Genomic DNA, 20,831 nt, shown 5'->3' with positions numbered 1-20,831 from the left:
CCCTGCCGTCAGGCAAAAGCGAAAGTATTTCAAGAATGCGAGACACATGCAAGAGCAGTCGCTCTGAAAACCAACTTTGGGGACGATCCCTGACTAATTTCCTTTTAATTTCTTTATCAAAAAGTGAGGAACTGAAGAGTTGGGAAAGTGAGAGAAGTACTGACCACAACTATAAACACACCGTCCAGAGAGCTAGTTGTTAGCGCTCTGGCCGATAAGATGCGGAGGTTGCTGTGAGTCATACAGAGTGCGTGTTCATACTGAACCTTCGTTTCTACCTTCAGTCTGTAAGGGTTCGTTAGACAACACACAGAATGACTGATATCGTCACCAGGAATATGCAATCTGTTCTCTTTTACTTTTGCCGACACGGCACACAAGCTTTACCTCTTCGTCGTTACATCGTCGTTCCTCCTTCTTTTTCTCTTACATCGATTTCCACCAATCGTGATCGTGATCGTTCTACATAATCGATCTACTATCGTAATCGTTCTACATAATCGATCTACTATTCCCCTTACACTCCCCCCTCAAAATTCTTCTACAGAATTTTCAAACATTTAACCAAACAAAGACAGGTTAACACAACTTCTCATACTTTAAATACTACGGCTACTAAACAATGCACACTACCCTGAACTAAACTTTCGTTTTAACGTCTAAATGTCACTTACACCACAGTGTAAATAAAACTATGTATTCTAACCTCTGTATACCAACAACTTTAGTATTCATATATGCTGCTACCCAGGCCCTGTGTCATTGATACATGACAATACGACTGAAGTCCATGAAACGTGCAAATGTGAGAGTATTATTTTGTCCACATAACTGACCAAATCTGACAGATGTTGTGAATATAGTGTTGAATTTCCTAGGCCTTTTCACCACTTCATTGAAATCTTTCTGAACAGGCTAAAACAAAATACCAGTGCACTGTCAGCATGCTATAAACATACTGTATATTAATGTCCTTAACATCATAACAGATACTGTTAGATACAACATGGAAAAATAATCCATGTTCACATACACATCTTTCAAAACACAACAAAAAACACCAGTCCTTTCTCCAAAATCAGCAAGTACCAATGTCCAAGGTGATAGAAAACAATAAAAACTTTCACTTGTCCTACTATTCTTTGTTGTTGTCGTGCAATACACAGTTTTTTCAGCGTTCATTACACTTCCTGTGACAGTGTTCAATCGTCCTTACAAAGTTTCATTTGGTCCGCATGCACGATGCGTGTGTCTCGGGGGTTGTTCTTGTGGACAACCAAGAAAGTCACAGGTGTCACACGCTTTCGCACAATGCATTGTCCCGCCCATCGTGGCGCTAGCTTCGCACTGAAGGACTTTTTTGCGTTTGACAATGGAAATGTCTTGATTAGCTCCTGGTCCCCTTCTTGCACGCGTACCTCACAACGGCGCTTGTTGTAATGCTTCGCTGCGTCATCTCTTGCCTTCTGTTGACGAAGCTCCAACTCCGGGTCGCTTGGAAGGTCGGTACACACTGCTGCAGGGGGTCCAAGCCTGTTCGTCATTGGGGAGTTCAGTTTCCTACCAAACATGAGGCGGGCAGGCTCCACTCCTAGGGCGTCGTGGCAACTGGAGTTCAAAGCAAAGGCGAATTCCGCCACATGTACATCCCATAGACGATGATCATCTTCAGTGTGTGCCTGGAGCATTGCCTTCAAATTGCGGTTGACTCTTTCCACCCAATTACTCTGAGGATGATATGGAGTGGTGAAAACTTGTTCCACTCCCCATTCCTCGCGCACCGCTCTGAGATTCTTCCCCCGGAATTGTGAACCGTTATCTGAGATGAGTGCCTTGGGAGGTCCATATCTGCAGAAAACTTGTCTGACCAGGGCACTTGCGACTGAACTACTTGCGGCAGACTTCAGTGGGATCACTTCCACGAACCTGGTGCATCGATACACAGCAACCAAAAGGTATTCATGTCCCCCATAGCTTCGAGGCAGTGGTCCCATCAGATCTACACCAAGCCTTTCCCATGGAATCACTGAACCAGTGGAGATCATCTTTCCTGGTTTCTTTTGGTACACTGGTTTGGTTTGTTGACAGATACGGCAACTCCGAACAAAACTCCGGACGCTTTTGGACATTCCTTTCCACCATAGATTCATGTCCTTCAATCTCTGGAGCGTTTTTCTTCGTCCAAGATGTCCTGCACTTGGTATTGCATGGACTTCCAGTAGAATTGCTGGTTGCAGCTCCTTAGGCACTACCAACGACCCATCCTGGCAGTACAATAGGTTGTCCTTGAGGTAGAAGTGTCCATGGTTGGTATCAGGATTTGTTGCCATCTTCTCACGAATGAGATTCAGCGTCGGGTCCTGTCTTTGTGCAGTGGAAAAGGCTACCTTATCCAGTGGCACAGTGTGTGCTGTTTTGGCGTGTGTTTCAGGAGTGTTGGTACTTGTCTCTTGGCAAGCCGGGCAGGAGAAGAGTTCCATGGCATCTGCCTCTTCTTTGGTGAGCGAAACACACCGTTGGTGGAACCAGCCATCACACTGATCGCATTGAATCCAGTCGATCACTTTTCCACTAGGCCGACAGCAATCTTTGAAGTCACACTCTTCCTCTTCAGTTGGCACTACTTCCACCACCCCAACCACCATGGGTATCCCATTTATCCTAGAGAGAGCATCTGGGACATGGTGTTGGGAACCTGGACGGTAGATCACCTGAAAGCGGAAGTCCTGCAAGCGAAGTACCCATCGAGCAAGTCGTCCATCCTGTTTATTTTTCCGGAAGAGCCAGCACAGTGCCTGGTGGTCAGTTACCACTCGGCAGCTTCTCCCCTCAAGGTATGGTCGCCATTTCTCCAAGGCCCAAACTACAGCCAGGCATTCCTTCTCAGTGGTACTGTAATTGCGTTCTGCTTTGGAGAGGGTGCGGCTAGCAAAAGCGATGGTCTTTGGCCCTGATGGTGTGCTCTGCGTGAGAATGGCACCAAGCCCCACATCACTAGCATCCGTGTGAACGGTGAACATTGCAGTCTCATCCGGATAACCAAGAATGGGTTCAGTCATGAGGGCATCCTTCAGGGTTTGGAAGGCATTTGTACATTTGTCATTCCAGGTCCACTTCTCTCCCTTCTTCTTGAGGGCAAAGAGGGGTGCAGCCACATCTGCATAATGGGGAATGAACTTTTGGTACCAGCCCATCATCCCAAGAAACCGTTCCAATTCCTTGAGATTCTTTGGGGATGGGTAGGATTTGATGGCTGAGAGTTTCTCCGGATCAGGTTTTAGTCCTTCGGCACTGACAATGTGGCCCAAATACTTCATCTCGGCCTTCATCAGTTGACACTTCTCCTCATTGACTGTGAGCCCAGCCTCCTCCAATCTCTTGAAGATGGCTCGAAGATCTTCCAAATGTTGGGGAACATCTTGGGAGAAAAACACAATGTCATCCAAGTAGACATAGCAACAGCGACCGATCAGCTCTCCAAGAACCTTTGACATCAGCCTTTGGAAACTGGCTGGGCCATTCACCAGACCAAAAGGAAGGACCTTGAATTGGAATAGACCCTGGTCACAAATGAAGGCTGTTCTCTCAACGTCTTCAGCAGCAATGCCCATTTGCCAGTATCCGCTGCGAAGATCTAGAGATGAGAAGACTGTTGCACCATGTAGTGCCCCAAAATGGAATCAACAGTGGGCATCGGGAACGCGTCCAGCTTTGTCACCGCATTCAGACGCCGATAGTCAACACACATTCTGTACTTATTTCCCTTTTTTGGAACCATCACAACTGGGGATGCCCATGCGGTCTCCGAAGGTTCAATCTTTCCTGCTTTCAGGAGGCCGTCAATTTCTTCCTCTATAGCCCTCCTCTTTTCTGGTCCCATCCGATACGGGTGCCCACGCACTGGGATCGCATCTCCTACATCTTTCTTGTGTGTAGCAACGTTGGTGTGTCCCGCTTCAGGTGAAAAGACAGTGTGAAACTCTTCTATTAAGTCTTGAAGGTGTTGACTTTCGATAGGGGTGAGGGCAATCTCTGGTTGAGTGGGTTGCCCCATATGTTCGACTTCATCGTTCTCATCGATTTCTGTGGTTTCTTCAGGGTGGAAGCCCTGCATTGAGAACTGCATGCACCTGTCATTTCCCTCAGGACCAGTTGTGCTGAAAGAACCACTACTGAAATCCAAGACCAAGCCAACCTGCTTGGCAAAATCTACTCCAAGAAGGACTTCAGCTGGGAGATTCTTTACAACTCTGAAGGTCCTATCCACAACACTACCCCTATTTCGACTTTGGCATGCACCATTCCCGCCGGAGTCAATATGGTGCCATCAACCATGCGAAGGGATCCATCTTCATCTTGAGATGCTGGATTGAGCCCAAGGTGATTAGCTAGCCTAGTAGTCATGAGAGATACGCTGGCGCCAGTATCTACCAGGGCATGAATCTTGCAAGAGGTTGTTTGCGGACCACTCAGCCCAATATCCACCATCGGCATCTCTTCTCGATGTGGTGCCAAAAAACTGCAGTCTGCACTAGTTTTGACTGGAGTCGAAGCTTGAGTTGAAGCTTGGGTTTCTTGGGCTGGGAGTTTGGGGACGTTTTTGGGGCACTCCGCGATGCGGTGTCCAAGCTGGCCACATCCATAGCAACTCATGTTGAATGTTCTTCTGCTACGAGTTGGATCACCACCAGTTCTTGGCTTGCGAGGAGTAGGATTGTCTTCAACCATGGAAAATTGGCTTTGCGATGAAGCAGTAGCTCATCTGCCAATCGTGCCAAGTCATGCAATGACTTGCACCGTGCCTCTCTCAGTTTCAGACGCAGGGATTCGTCAGACACAGACACAAGAAACTGGTCCATCATGATTAAATTCAGGCTGCGCTTCACCTCGGGTATGTTAAAGGTGCTCTCTGAAATCTCTAGCCACCTCAGCAAGTTCTCTTGGAGTCGATATCCAAACTCTTCAAAGGTCTCACCTCCTTTCTTTGCATCAGTTTTGAATCTGACCCGATAGGCATCAGGGGTCAGGTTGTATCTGCGTTTTATGGCTCGAACAATTGTGTCATAATCCTCCTTGTCTGTACCATCCAAAGCATGAAATGCCTGCTGTGCTTTGCCAGTCAAATATGGTTCTAGCAAACGGGGCTAATCTGCTCTATCCTGATCTGCAGATGTGGCAATGCGTTCAAAAGTGCTGAGGTAACACTCGATATCATCATCAGAACTCAGCTTATGCAAACCTATCAACCGTGGACTCGACTTCGGAGCACTTTGGTTTACTATATACTTGCATGAATGAATCACATAACTTTTCAGTCTCCTCCTGTCTGGCTATGTTCATATGTTGCATCACCTTGAGGAGTTCATCTGCAGTAATGTTTTTTTTTTTTTTTTTTTTTTTGCATTTCTGGTTTATTCTCTTGGGAACGTACCTCTTGCACCACGTGAGGCAACTCCACCAAACATTCTATTCTCTCTGCCTTGGTTTTCACTAGTTGTGTATCTATGTGGTTCAACTCACATAGCTTAGCAATGTATTCCACAGTAAAGCGATTAAGATATGCTGACCGACCTGACATCTTGGTGACCTCAAGACATATAAACTTGGAAAAAAATAAAAAAGAAAAACTGAGCTCACACACTAGAGGCCGCACAGTATCAACAAAAACCAAAGCAATTTATCTTGATCGCAACCAAAAAACTCAAACCAGCCAATGCAGTGTTAGTGTGTCAGGATATTACAATACTTGGTTTACGTGTTATATTTTCTCTCTTTATTTAAGCCCTTTTCATCTAAATTCTACAATCAATTCAAAATTTAATTAAATCTCAACCACCAAAGCTACCAATTACAAAAACTTAAAAAAAAAATTACTCTAAAAGTAACATACAAAATTCCTATCCACTTTCATATGCAATAGAAAAAAATCATACACATGTGCCTTATTGTTTGTCTTGCGTTTGTGTCGATATTTTGATAGAATGTCTACCGTGGTGATGTTCCTTACTCTTGTATCTCTTTTCCATTAAGTGGTGTATTTGATAAATTCGTTTAGGGTTCACCTCTTTTTCCGTTTTCACCACAAACGCTAAATCAGCAATGAATTCATGTGGACAGAAAAGTGAACTGATCCTCAAGTAAGTCTGCCAAGGGACAGCATTCACACAAACTCTCTGTGTACCATGTGAAAAAGCTCCACTTTAAAACCATCCACCGACGAGTGCTTCTAATCTATTCACCCGTCGATGATACGCAGCGGTGGGAATCACTACGTTCACTGCTCACGGAAAAGTGTATAGCTGGGGCTACACAGAAACTACACAATGGGACACCAATAGCATGTCGCCACATCAAATCGAGAGTGTCAAACCCGGTTAATATCCTACATTCATAGTCATCATTAACCCTGCTCGCAGCGCCAAATGTAAGGGTTCGTTAGACAACACACAGAATGACTGATATCGACACCAGGAATATGCAATCTGTTCTCTTTTACTTTTGCCGACACGGCACACAAGCTTTACCTCTTCGTCGTGCTATACATCGTCGTTCCTCCTTCTTCTTTCTCTTACATCGATTTCCACCAATCGTGATCGTGATCGTTCTACATAATCGATCTACTATCGTAATCTTTTGTTTCAAACAATATTTTATTTCGATTCCATCATCCATCGTTGATTACAATTCAACATTTAGTTGTGTTGCTTGCTGCGTGACATTTCAAACGTATATCAAAATATTACAAAATAATTCTTAGGACTGTCATTGTGTCAATTTCTGATTATTCTACTATACAATACACAGCAACTGCTTCACAAATATAGTCATCCCCGCAATAATTATAAGATCAATTTTTGATAATGCCTCATGGGTCAGCAATACCAATATGTATGTACAATACACATTACAAAATATATCCATTGACTGCGTCCTGTATACTCATCACAGCAGTAATCATTAGATAATGAAATCAAATATTGTTGAGGGGTCAAACAAAAGGCCTGCATACCTATGTATCAGGGGTCAACAAAAAGCCTACATACCTATGCACACACATACATACAAAAGCTTTACAAATCTACATGATCAGTGTCTGTACATAATCCATACCTATAAAACATTACCCCTTCATCGCTCACCCGTATAACCTCATCAACACTTCCTCCTCTAGATAGGCATACTCCAGGTATACCTCACTCCAGCACAGATGCACACACACACACACACATGCACACACACACGCCCACAAACACCGAACCTGTTCACCAAACAATCAACAACAAAAAGCACAAAGAGGTAGCAATAGATTCGGAGTACGAATCACCGTGTCATTAATTGATTCCATTTCCTGCTGTGCAAGGCCAGCGTCCCTCGTTTCATTGCTAATTTCCTTTCTTCTTCTCGACTTTCTAACATTCTTTCTCTAATTTCTACATAATCGTTCTACATAATCGATCTACTATTTCCCTTACAAGTCTATGTACACTGTGCCACTTGCCATTGTTTCTATCTTATACAATGCTACTATACTACTCTTTTAACTTTGTACAAATATCCATGTCTATTGCATTCACAATTTGTGCAATTATTAAGGCATTAGGGTTGTTTTCCATTCAGAAATGACATAAATATCAGCTAACCTGGATTCGGTCCCAAGATAGCCTATAAATGTCAATGGACTCTGGTGCGGCGCACCACTGAGGAAAGTGTTTACACTGACTGCTCTACTCGTCCTTCGATAACACAGCCTATGGCTTGTTCACACTCACACTAGCAGTATTTAATCCGAAACTAAATCAGCTTAGATAGCAATTATGCATTTTCCATAATGAAAGTGGTTAAATTACTCAGTACACAAATATGATAATGACACAAGAACTCATATCCATATAATCACTAGCACATAATCAAGCAGTCATATCCGGTATTAACAATAATGAATAACTATTCGATAACTTCACTGAGAACACCATTTGTAATCTGAATTCCTCTCTTTCTGAAGGAGGAACCCTGCAATTCAACTACAACACACTAAATATCATGTAATCTACCCAAATTTACCAGTCGAAAAGAATGGTTTACAGAATAATTCAATACGAATAAAAGTTAGATTTCTTACTTGAAGGAAGAGAAAATGACGTCCAGTCACAATGGATGCGGGAATGAATGTGTGTGGCTCAAAACCACATCCATCGAGATGGAGTCAGATTTCAAGAATTTGAAGAAACTGGGTGAGCTCCATTCTGATTTCAGGGGTGGGTGGAATAAACTTATGAGGGTATATTTCCCTATTTATACCATTCTAGAGACTTCCAAAAAATTAGTGGGGGGTCTATTTTCCCTGGGGCCTTTACATCTATATCAAAATATTCTGATACCTTAAACAAATGGGACTGCTTCAAGTCGATAAAACACGTAAAAACGTGCAGCAAAATTGCACCATTTACAACATCAAAATGCAAAAAATTCTCACCGTGGGAGGGGGAACATCCCCCCCCCCCCTTCCTCGGGTTCGGTCGCCGTCATGATATTCAGTATAAGAATTAATACAAGAAGTTTATCTATATGATACCACTTTATAGCCAATTGTTTCAAGTCGATAAAACACGCCGAAAAAAAAAATGCATCAAATTGCAACATTTACAACATCAAAATGCAAAAAGATCTCACCGTTGAAGGGGGAAACCCCCTCTCACACCCTCCTCCCCTCGCTCGCTTCGCTCCCTCGCATCTAACCGCTCCCACTATCTTAAGATAAAATCCTGATGGCTACGCCGGTGATAGGCCCCACTATTTAGTAGGCCTTCACAGTGATGTCGCACAGGTGGAGCAAGAACTGAAATACCACGACTTTTTTGTGAATATTTTATTTACATACTTGTTTTTTTTAGGAAAAAATCCAAATTTTCACCCAAAAAGTGTGCACCAGATCGCTGATTTTCAAGAAATTTATTTATAAGATACCATTTAAGCTAAATTGTTTAATAATAATCGTCGACAAAATATATATTGCTACCTTAAACAAGTGGGACCGTATCAACTCGACAAAACGCGCAAAAACATGCATCAAAATGCACCATGTTCAACATAAAAATGCAAAAAGTTATCACCAAGGGAGGGGGGACACCCTATTCCACCCCCCCCCCACCTCTCTCTCCCTCCGCTCACTCGAGCTTGGTCGCGTTCATGATGTTCAGTGTAATAATTAATACAAGAAGTTTATTCAAATGATGCAGTTTTGTAGGCAAAATTGTTCAAAAATAATCTACATGAAAATGAACTGCTACCTTAATCATGTGGGACTGTTTCAAGTCGATAAAATCAAATTGCACCATTTACAACATCAAAATGCAAAAAGTTCTCACCGTGGAAGGGGCAAACCCCCCTCCCACACCCTCCCCCTCGCTCGCTTCGCTCCCTCGCATGTAACCCCCCCCCCCCCTCCCCCAAGATCAAATCCTGATGACTACGCCGGTGATAGGCCCCACTATTTAGTAGGCCTTCACAGAATGTCGCACAGGCGGAGAAAGACCTGAAATACCACTATTTAGTCATTCAATTATATATGAATATTTCATTTTCTTACTTGTTTTTTTTTTAAGGAAAAAAATCCACAATTTCACCAAAAATGTGCACCAGATCGCTGAATTTCAGGTCTGATAAAGCAAAATCTTCCTCGTGTGGCCACACCCTCCCCCGCTCCCTCGCACAGACATTTCAAAAACAAAGAAGGTCGTCATACTTTTAAGGTCTGATTTTCCGCCGAAAGTCATCTGACAAGCAAAAAAAAAAAAAAAACATCTCAGCCATTTCAAAACAAATTTTCATCGAATAAACTTTGAATTCCTGGTAGAATTACGTGCTCTTTCATATTTCATAAGAGGTTTCTAATTATCCCACACACAAAAAAAGGTGGAAACCTGACGCGCCATCTCAGCTAATATATACTATACCATCCCTTTAATTTTGAATGCCTTCCCCCCCCCCAAAAAAAAAAAAAAATATGCATAGAGAAAGTGAAATGCATGCAAACTGACAACTAGCTTTTTTTTTCACTTCTTACAATGGGTACCATAACTTGAATATCCGACCTGTACACCTAAATATGTGTCCAAAATCGGGTTTTACACACACACACACAAAGTTGCAGTTTCTTTTGGTAATACGTAATACAACTATTATAATGTTATGACAAAGGCTATCATAATGGAGTGTAAAACCCAATTTACTTAGTATTTACGAGAGCTAGAAATGATACAAAGCGCTGGCTTACATTTTGACAGTTACCATAACGACATAAATTCCATGTGTTACCACGTCAAACACACAAAAAAGTAGAGAACTGCATTTAACTTGTCATTGAATTCATGCAAAAATAATGTCTTACCTAGTGACTAATCGGTAGGACAAGTTCGATTACATTCCACTCTTCACAGTGAAGCTTATTAAAAGAGATGTTACATTTGAAACCTGCTTGTTGAGTATATTTGATTGTTTATTTGTTTAAAAGCCTTTATTTTTAAGTCCACGCATGCGTGATTTTTTTTTTCCAGCTTGAGACATGTTAGAGTCGCAGAATATGGTAATTATTTCAAATAATAAATGTATTATCCTGACAATGATGAAGAAGTGAAGAAGGAATCGGAGGGGACGAGCTCATCCTCCAGAGGAGAAATACCTCAACTTATACATACATGACTGTAATGATATTACAAATTACGACGGCATTCTATACGTCGCCGATAAAAGTTTGTATGGAATTGCGTGTGTTTGTGTGTGCCTGTTTACATGTGTGTGTTCGTATGTGTTTATGTGACCAAAGAGAGTCTGAGTATGATCGCATCCCCTTTTCAAAGTGAACATGCCTCTTCTGATATTGTTGTGATGATGATGATGAATTCTAGACTACCGATAAACGTGAAGCTATAAGGAGACGATAATGGGGGTGAGAGCGGATAAGATGGGCATTTAAACACTACATGTAATTTCAAAGGTTCTTGATGTACTTGACCTCAATACACACACTCATGCGCACACGTGTCAACGAACACATAAGAAAGTAATTACAACTGCAACACCATATTTTGTCACAACAAGAATTTACAAAAATTTACGGCTTTACGAACCTTCATTTTCGGATTAGCGAACCTTATTTCATTTTCGGATTAGCGAACCTTCGGAATAACGAACCTTATTTTATTTTCGGATCAACGAACCTTCGGAATAACGAGCCTTATTTAATTCTCGAATTAGCGAATCTTTGGGAATAACGAACCTTATATCATTTTCGGATTAACGAACCTTCGGAATAACGAATCTTATTTCATTTTTGGATTAACGAACCTACGTAATAACGAATCTTCGGAATAACGAACCTTCGAAATAACTAACCTTAATTCGAATAAAATAACCTTCGAAATAACTAACCTTAATTCGAATAAAATAACCTTCGGAATAACGAACCTTCAGAATAACGAGCTGTAACCGTATACGGTACGTGTCATTTGTATTTGAGTGGACGCGGATATATAAGGCAAATCAGATCCTCAATATTAAACATCGTGTCTTTCCTTTGAACCTCTTTTTGAATCTCTAGGTGCAGATAAGCATTCATGACAGTTTTTAGTGTTAAGTTGATGAGGAATGAACAATGCTCTCGAGTGTATAGTATGTAGGAGAGTTGATGTAAACATTTTCGAAGTCCGTTTAATCTTTCCTGTACATGTATGAATTTATAGACCGAAAGCACGAGGTCATGAGGTAGATATAGGCATACATGTATAAGTGGTCGCGAAATTATTAGCTCCTGAACGCCTAAAGCTTTCGACATCATGTTTTTTTTTTCTCTCTTTTTTTTTTTTTTTTGGGGGGGGGGGTTGTCATCATTAATCTTGCGAAATCCAACGTGGAAATTAAAAGACAGTTGATAACACAACAGTTAGAGGCGTAGACATAGGCCATGGAAGGCATTTGATTATCGTTTTCAAAGCAAGTTCAAGAAAACATTGAAAAATTTATTTCTCATTATTTTCCTACCAAAAACATGTACTTCATCTTATTAAAGGGATCTTAAACCTGAAACAGTAGTAGATAAAAGAATACATCAATAATCTATTGCGAAATCCGACATGGAAATTAAAGATTAAAATTCAGTAATCATGCATGTTTCCAAATACACTCAGCAAAAAAGAAAGTAAACACTTTTTCGAGGTCATATTTTTCATAGAATATTTGTACCATATTAAAGGTAATTTAATTGACTGTTAAGCCCATAGGTTGATTAAAAAGAAAACTTTAAGCATGAGTGAGCACATTTGTTTTTGTCCTCCAAGGCACAAAATTAAAAATTGCAAAAATTGACATGTTCTCTTTCACTTGCAAATGCCCTTCACGATAACATTGACAACAAAAGACCAGTTTAACACAATGAGAGACATGAATGAAATAGCAAAAACGATATTTCTTTCTCTTTATCTCTGTATAACCTCTAAGAAATGCAAAGTGGGAAACTAAAGGGGGAAATACGAATTTATTATCATGTGAAACTTCAAATGACATAGGGAATAATGCACATAAAGATAATTAGAAGAGCAGATTTTTTATCTATTTCTATTAATCTAGTGGGTTAAGAATTCATGAGACAAATTAAAAAACCAAACAATATCTAGAATGTCCTAATTTGACAAAAAAAAACCCTCACATTTCTACCATATTTGTTAATAAACATACTTCTCTTATTTTATTTGAATTTAGATTTGACATAAGATTCTATATTTTCCTCCATTATTCTTAGCCTTCACTGATCATTTGGGCTTTAAAGATATAGAGATAAAAGCTTTATTTTTGCAACTTAATTTATGTTTCGTTTTGTGTGAAATGTATTGTTTGTTCTTATTGTTCAATGGAAGAGCACATACGCATGAATGAGAACTTGTTCAGTTTTGCAATTTTTACTTTTGTGCCCAGGAAGAGAAAAACAATGGTGTTCACTCATGCGTAAAGTTTCTCTTTTCGGCGACATACCAGGTTGATAGCCAATTCAATTACCTTTAATATGGTATATAATACATTCACTTTCAGCCAAATACTCTATGAGAAATATAAACTTAAAAAAGCGTTTACTTTCTTTTTCTTTTTTTTTTTTTGCTGAGTGTATAATACGTGTGTGTATGTTGGTATTGCACAGAAATGGATGTGTTTCACAAAATGACCTTGTGTAGATACTGCTTCTTCAACAGCACCACAACATATGATCTCGACGGTTTCAACTGGTAAGATATTTTTCCCGTATCTCTGCAGAGAATGTAACTATCATTCACGTTGACATGTCAAATAGTGATCCTGATGACTGAGATAAATTTATATATATATATATATATATATATATATATATATATATATATATATATATATATATATATAATATTCAGCTGTGATAGAAACTGCAGATGATGAGACACATCCGACTTTTAAAGGGACATGAATTTAGGCAAACAGATAAGTTAGGGTTTCACTATTAAGAGGTTGAATGTAGAATAAGATTGTGAAATTCCTTTGTGTCTCACGATATGATCGCAATCGAAAAAAAAAAAGAAATAGATGCAACTAGGAAGTCACATTGCCCCTTCAAAAAGTTTTCTTTAACACTTCACTCTACTATGAAAACTTCCTATTTCTGTATTGTTTATGTCATACGGAACATTATTGAAATCGTCCGCTTCAAATAACCGTGAATTGATAACCTCGCAATGCTTTGTTGTTAAAATCACAATTTACTATTTGCAGATGAAACAAAAATCCAGCATTACTGCTTGAGATTAGTTTCACAATGTGAGTTAAGGATAGAAACTACCCCTGTTAAAATTTGAACCAGTACGATAATGTTAAGTATTGTATCACAAAACTTCTTACATATGAAATTTTTACAATAAAACCTTGACTATAAGGAGATATCACTATTTTTGTCATTAACACATGACTGTAGACAGTTTACAGGTTTATTCTGGTAAAATTTTTATTATAATTATTGTTCACATTTTGTATATTTAAAATACTTAACATTATCGTACTGGTTCAAATTTTAACAGGGGTTGTTTCTATCCCTATGCATCAAAAGTGATACATGTATCTTGAGCATTTTCTAAATCACTGCTCCCAAAGGTATAAACAGGGTCTTTAAGGGGATGGTGTTTGTTATTGCTTAAAATCACTTAATACCAAAATGCTTTTTATAACAGTCCATCAATAGGAGAGTAACAGACTATCAACTATTGTGAGAAGATGACATTATTGTCTCATCAAAATGTAAGATGCAAAGCGTGGTTGTTTCCATTGTAAGTTTTTCGTATCTCAAAGGTGTATTTTAATAATTAGATTTGTGGTAGTACTTTTCACCATCAGGCTCCGAATCTTATGGAATTGTTTATCGACGCAGTTTGCAGTGTTTATATTGATTAGACCATGTAAAACTTACAAAATTACTTAAATGATGTTGCTAGTGAGTAGTTTACGAGCTCAACGTAGGCCTACACAGACCTAAAGACACATTGGTAATATTTTCCTCTTCTCCCAGAGTTAGATGTTGCTGGTTTACCAACAACAATCTATTCGACATCGGCCATTCAGATCGGTAATGCTTTCCATATATTTTCCCTACGAGCTTTACTTTATTTTCTTTTTGTATCAAAACACAAATATGTCTTGACTGCAGCTAATGGCTAACGTTTTCAACCCTCACATTCATCACGTACCACACCCTAAGCACTAATCAGTTTATGACTAAATTCAAGAATCCCCTTAATTTTTGGTCCATGCTTGGACCGATTACAGTCTGTTCAGTTTCCGACGAATAAACAGCCATCGGACAGTTTAACTTGAGTCTTAGTTTTGGGGCCCTTCTGGCATTGGTACCACCTTCGGTGAGCCTTTGTGAAATGCTCTGGGTCTTGTCGTATCAGATTCAATTAGAACTCATCGGAACGCCATTATTTTTTTTTTCACATTTGGGATCTGATGATTGTAACCCTTATTGCTAGCAAGTCGTAAATATAAATCAAATCATGATGTTTAAACTTAGGCGCAGTTAAAATCATTGGGCCTCGTACGGAAATAAACACTGTAGGATATAATGGAGAGGTAAACAAAATGTGGATATTATTATGCGAAAGTCGGACTCAAACATTTGCATTTCCCTTTAATAATTATCAAAGTATACAAAGATGTCTACACACACATAAATTATGCAGGTACACTGTAAAAACATCGGTGTTAGATTTAACACCACGGGTGTTAGATCTAACACCGATCAAACTTCAATAAAGGACCACACCCACAGGTGTTAAAAATGCACTGTGATGGTGTTGAAAAGTGTTCACTTGACACTTCGTGGTGTTAATTTGACACTGTACCTGGTGTTATTTTGACACTGTACTGGTGTTAATTCAAAAATGACACCACATGGTGTTGATTTGATATTTGTTGGTGTTGATATCAATGGTTTAACACCCGTCCAGCTTCAATAAGAGACCACACCAGCTGTTGTTACTTTGGTGTAAATTTATTTTCACATTTTTTCAAAAATCTAGTATTTTAATGTAAAATTCTTGATCGTCTTGTTTAAATTAAAAATCAACAAGAAGTGCAGTTACTAAGAAACTCTTCAAAAAACAGTTTAAAATTTGGAAATGACACCCGGAGGTGTTAATTTAACACCATAAATGAGCACCGAAAATTTAACACCAGCTCGGTGTTCACTATTTAACACCGGATTTTTTGCAGTGTATGTTTATGTATACACATGTATGCCCATTACACGTTATTTGCATCTAACTTCAAAAAATACACTCAGCAAAAAAAAAGAAAGAAAGTAAACACTTTTCAAATTTATATTTCTCATAGAACATTTGGCTGAAAGTTAATGAATTATATACCTTATTGAAGGTAATTGAATTGCCTATCAGCCTAGTAGGTCAATAAATAGGGAAACATTACGTATGAGTGAACACCTTTGTTTTTCGCTTCCAAGGCACAAAAGCAAAAATTGCAAAAATGAACAAGTTGCCATTCATGTGCAAGCGCTCTTCCATGTAACAATAAGAACAAAATACAAGTTTAACAAAATTAGATGCATTACTTAAGTTGCCCAAATAAGCCTTGGATCTCTATATCTTTGAAGCCCAAAATATCAATAAAGGCCAAAAATAACGGAGAAAAGTGAGAATCTGTGGTCAAACCCAAATTCAAATGAAACAATTCAAAGCAAAGAAGCAGTGTAAACAAAAATGATAGAAATTTCAATTTGTTTTCAAATTAGGAAACTTGTAGATGTTATTTGGTTCTTAAATTTATCTCATGAATCCTTAAATTACTAAACAGAAAGAATAGAAAAAAAAAGAAATTCTGTTTATTTAAACATCTCTATGCCATTACCCCTATGTCGTTTGAAGTTTAAGCTGACAGAAAATTCTTATTTTCCCCCTTTAGTTTCCCATTTTGTTTTTGTTTGATCTTACAAAGAGGTAAAGAGAACAGAAATAGTTTTTAGCTATTTCATTCTTTGCAACTGATTGACAAATTGCCCTACATCGACGTTGTTGTATTTCATTCTTGTCTCCCATTGTGTTAAACTGGCCTTTTGTTGTAATTGCGATCGTGCAGGGCATTGCCAAATTAAAGACAACTTGTACAATTTTGCAATTTTTACTTTTCTGCCTTGACAGGCAAATATGAATGTGTTCACTTATGCGTCAAGTTTCCTTTTGAATTAACCTACTAACTTGATAGTCAATTGCCTTTAATATGGTATATAATACATTGATTTTCATCAAAATCTTCTATGAAAAATATACGAATTCGAAAAAGTGTTTACTTTCTTTTTTTGTTGAGTGTATATAGCAGCTTGTAGGATTTTTTTTCCAGCACTAAATTATTCACGTCAATGCTGTTGGGCGTCATTTTTTCACTTTAAGTAACGCTCATTTGTTAATAGCACGTGATACTTGAAGTGAAATGCACTCTCCCTGCCACAGGCAAAGTCATATTCTATCAAAAATGTTTTCAATGCAACAGATATTATGCGGATATTAGAATGAACCGTTTTATTCAAGTGAATTTCATGATCACTATTTTGCCCATTTTCATTTTGAAATACTACTTGCACAGCAATTACACTGAAGATACTGTCGTAACAGATTATTTAGAGGAAAACTGTTCAGGAATCAAAGGCTTTGTGAAGAAAGTTTTAGAGAGCAAAAGGGACTTTTTAACACTCTTCAAATCAAGGTTTCTGTAACTTAGTTTTTCTCTTGCGTAGTATTTTCAGCTTATTTCAAATTGTCGGGCCTTGTAGAAACAACAAAACCTGTTCAATGTCATCATGTAAATGTAGTGTGTTTATTAATGGATCTTTTGTTTCAATGTGGAGTTTGTGGAGTTTCGTAATGTTCGAAAAACTGCAAATTGTACCTCATGGAATAGCCACAAAGAAACAACATATTTTTTTTTTTTTAAGTTCGGTATTTCAACGTAATTTGGATTGAAGGTGCACAACACTTATTTTGATTTCATATTTCATCTTGTGCTAACTGCAGTTCTAACCAAACCACATCATTTGCCTATGCATGCGTACGTGTGTGTCTGGGTGTGTGTGTGTGCGTGTGCGTGTAGAAGAGGGGTTGTTGAGGATGTATGCATTTGCAATTTTTTTTGGGGGGAAGGTATAGGACCTATCAAGTTATTGTAGGTTTTCCCGGCCGATTTCATAAAACCACCATCTATTTTTCGTGTTCTTAATGCTTCCAATTTCATGTGTTTCAAGCGATAGAGTGACTTTCGTCAAACACTCTAAAAAATCGAACTGGGAACTGGGTCCGTTGGGACACACATCGTTCTGGGTTAAAAATGACTTGGAATTTGGTTATGAAGACCCCGAATGGTGCGGTCACCCTGACCCAATTCATGACTCTGGATGGGGTCATATCTGACCCCATTCCTTGTCATTTCTGACCCGGAACGGTGTGTGACCCCAGCGGACTCAGTTTCGGGTCAATTCTGACCCGGATGTGAACTATTTTATGTTTAGTGATTTCAAATCCATTTGTAGTACCGAAACAATGGATAGCACTCATTTCAGTGTTTGGAAAGGAATTTCCATCATGACATCCTTTGACCAAAGTCATTACACCGCTTCAAACACACGAAGTTAAATGCACATGGAAACGAAACATGGATGATGATTTTATGAAATCGGCGGGGAAAACCTACAGTAGGCATAGTAGGTTATGCAGCTTAAACGAGCAATGTCTTGTAAAGCGTGTGTGATAAAGTGATGGATGCGGAATGATATGTGAGGTTGCGAGAGGAGGAACAAATTTAGATATCTACTTTACAAGTGAACATCATGAATACTCATAATCGCTCTATTCGTTTCGTTTTTAATCTAAATGTAAGGTTTTACATCAGGTTGTGGTATTTCTTTTCTCCGCTGTGTTGTTTCTCTCAGTTTCTCAGTGCCTGTGCGATGTTGTGATGATGTCGTTATCGGCATTGGATGATTCGAGAGATACTCGAGAAGAACGTCCTTTTTTCGAATAATATTCATTTACTTCCATTCAGATAATACCAGAACATCAATTCACTTTGGTATTACTGTACAGCATAACATGACAATTTCATTTAATAGAGGTGAGAACTGAAATGATATTTTTCATTTTTCAATATAACACGTCAAATACCAATAGTTCAGCGATTACCCCCCCCCCCAAAAAAAAAACAAAAAAACAAGCACCAATATATATAAAATATATATATATATATATATATATATATATATATATGTACTTATCTAGCACAAAACTCATTCCCAAACGATTCTCCCTAGATAACCTAACTATCTTTCCTAACCATACACTGCTATAAACTCCCCCCCCCCAAAAAAAAAAACCGACAACAATATCAACAGTATAAACACACACACACACACACACACACACACACACACACACAGTGAATCTAAATGATTTCTTCTGGTGTTAGGAGATTTTTCTTGTAATGTGAAAAGCAATGTCAGTGTGCATGCAACACTGAAATAAATTCAAAAATGTGAAAATATTTCTGCATTTGAATTTCCCGAGACTGTTTGTTTTTGTTTTCATATTTCATCAATATCATCATCGTTCATTTTTGGTGCCGAGCACGAGGGCTTTTTACACTTGTGTTTCTTAACCCCGGACTTTCTCTGACCCAGGACTTTCGTTAGTCCCGTACCAATTTTTTCAGCTTTTTACACTCGCCAATTAGTCCCGCACTATCTCTTGTCCGGGGCTAAGGAGAAAACTGACCTTTTTACACTCGTATTTCTTAGCCCCGGACTTTCCAAACCACATGAATATTCATAATTACGCTGTGTACTGTACACGTACACGCACGCACCGGCAACACTTGATTACCTCGTTTCTGATTGGTCAGTGAGGGCCGGACTTCGTCTCCGTCGCTTAGCCCAGGATTATTTTGTCGTTCTGTTTACACTCACTTGCTTGGCACCGCAATTGCGGTGCTAACCCCTGCTATTTTGCAGGGCCAGATAGTACCGTACTATCGGTGGGACTAGCCCACTTTGGCAAAAACGAGTGTAAACAGAAAGTGGGCTAAGGATAGTCCCGGACCAACGGTGGGGCTAAGGCCCCCCCCCCCCCCTTAGCCCCACCGTTGGTCCGGTGCTAAGCAAAAATTTACAAGTGTAAAAAGCCCTCTAGTGTAACTCTGTACGGAGCGCACAATACTAAAAACGTTACCTCGGAACAATTATGCTGCAATCATGTTCTTCAGATTCTTCAGAACCAACTCCAGCGGACAACATAGTGACACGTGAGTTAGCGTGTTTCATTTCCAACCACAGATTATACGCTTCTCGCTGTTTCTGTTATGTACTTTTGATTCCTTTAATCAATCGTTTTTTCTGCAGCTTTGCTTACAGCTTCTTTGCCAAGAACAGCATTTTTTTTTCATCTGCGGCCTATTTCACCATCATACTCGATATCATCAATACTCGTAATGCTAATGCGGTGTATCATCCCTAAAATCGCTCACAACACTCTCAGATGAACTTCAGTTATTCATAGGAAAAAAAAAATCCGTGCACAAAAAACAATAAGGACCTTCTCACCTACGTCGGGCCCATTTTAATCGTCAATGTGAGGAATATTGCTTGCACTTCTCAAAATTCTCAGTCTACTCCCGCTTTTAATTACGCCTGACAGATGTTTAGAGAAGTGATAAAACAGAAGAATATCTGTTTTGATTCATATCTCATTCAAACACGGAAAGCGTCCCAAATCGCCTTCCTTGCAGAAACATAAAAAGAAAAAAAAAATACTTGTTCATCAGGCTATTGTTCTGTCGTGTGGCAGTATGTCCCAGAATCGCTATCGGTATGTGAATACCATAACTTTAATCAGTCAGTATAAATCAAAGATGAAGCAGTTGTTCCATGTTTGCTAACAGACGACGTAATAATTAAGAACAAAATAAAAATAATGAACGTCGCACATGAATAAATAGGTTCATTAAAAAATTTACCAACACAGGATTGCAACTGATTGACACATTGCCCTACATCGACGAAAGAATTTCATGAATTTGAACAACACAGGATTGCTATGATAATAATCCAGTTGTAAAAGAAATGGTTGTTTTTCAAATATTGATTTTGGGGAAAATGTCCTGTGGTATTGGGAGCGATTGAATTGGAAAACACTGCTTTCTCTCGGTTAAGTTAGCCTTATTCAACTCTACTCTTTATTTTACATAACATTCTTAAAGCTGCATGGAAATTG

Source organism: Diadema setosum, unplaced genomic scaffold (assembly GCF_964275005.1).
Source record: "Diadema setosum unplaced genomic scaffold, eeDiaSeto1 scaffold_47, whole genome shotgun sequence".
In the NCBI taxonomy this organism is placed as follows: Eukaryota; Metazoa; Echinodermata; class Echinoidea; order Diadematoida; family Diadematidae; genus Diadema; species Diadema setosum.
Note: the sequence above shows the minus strand (reverse complement) of the source record.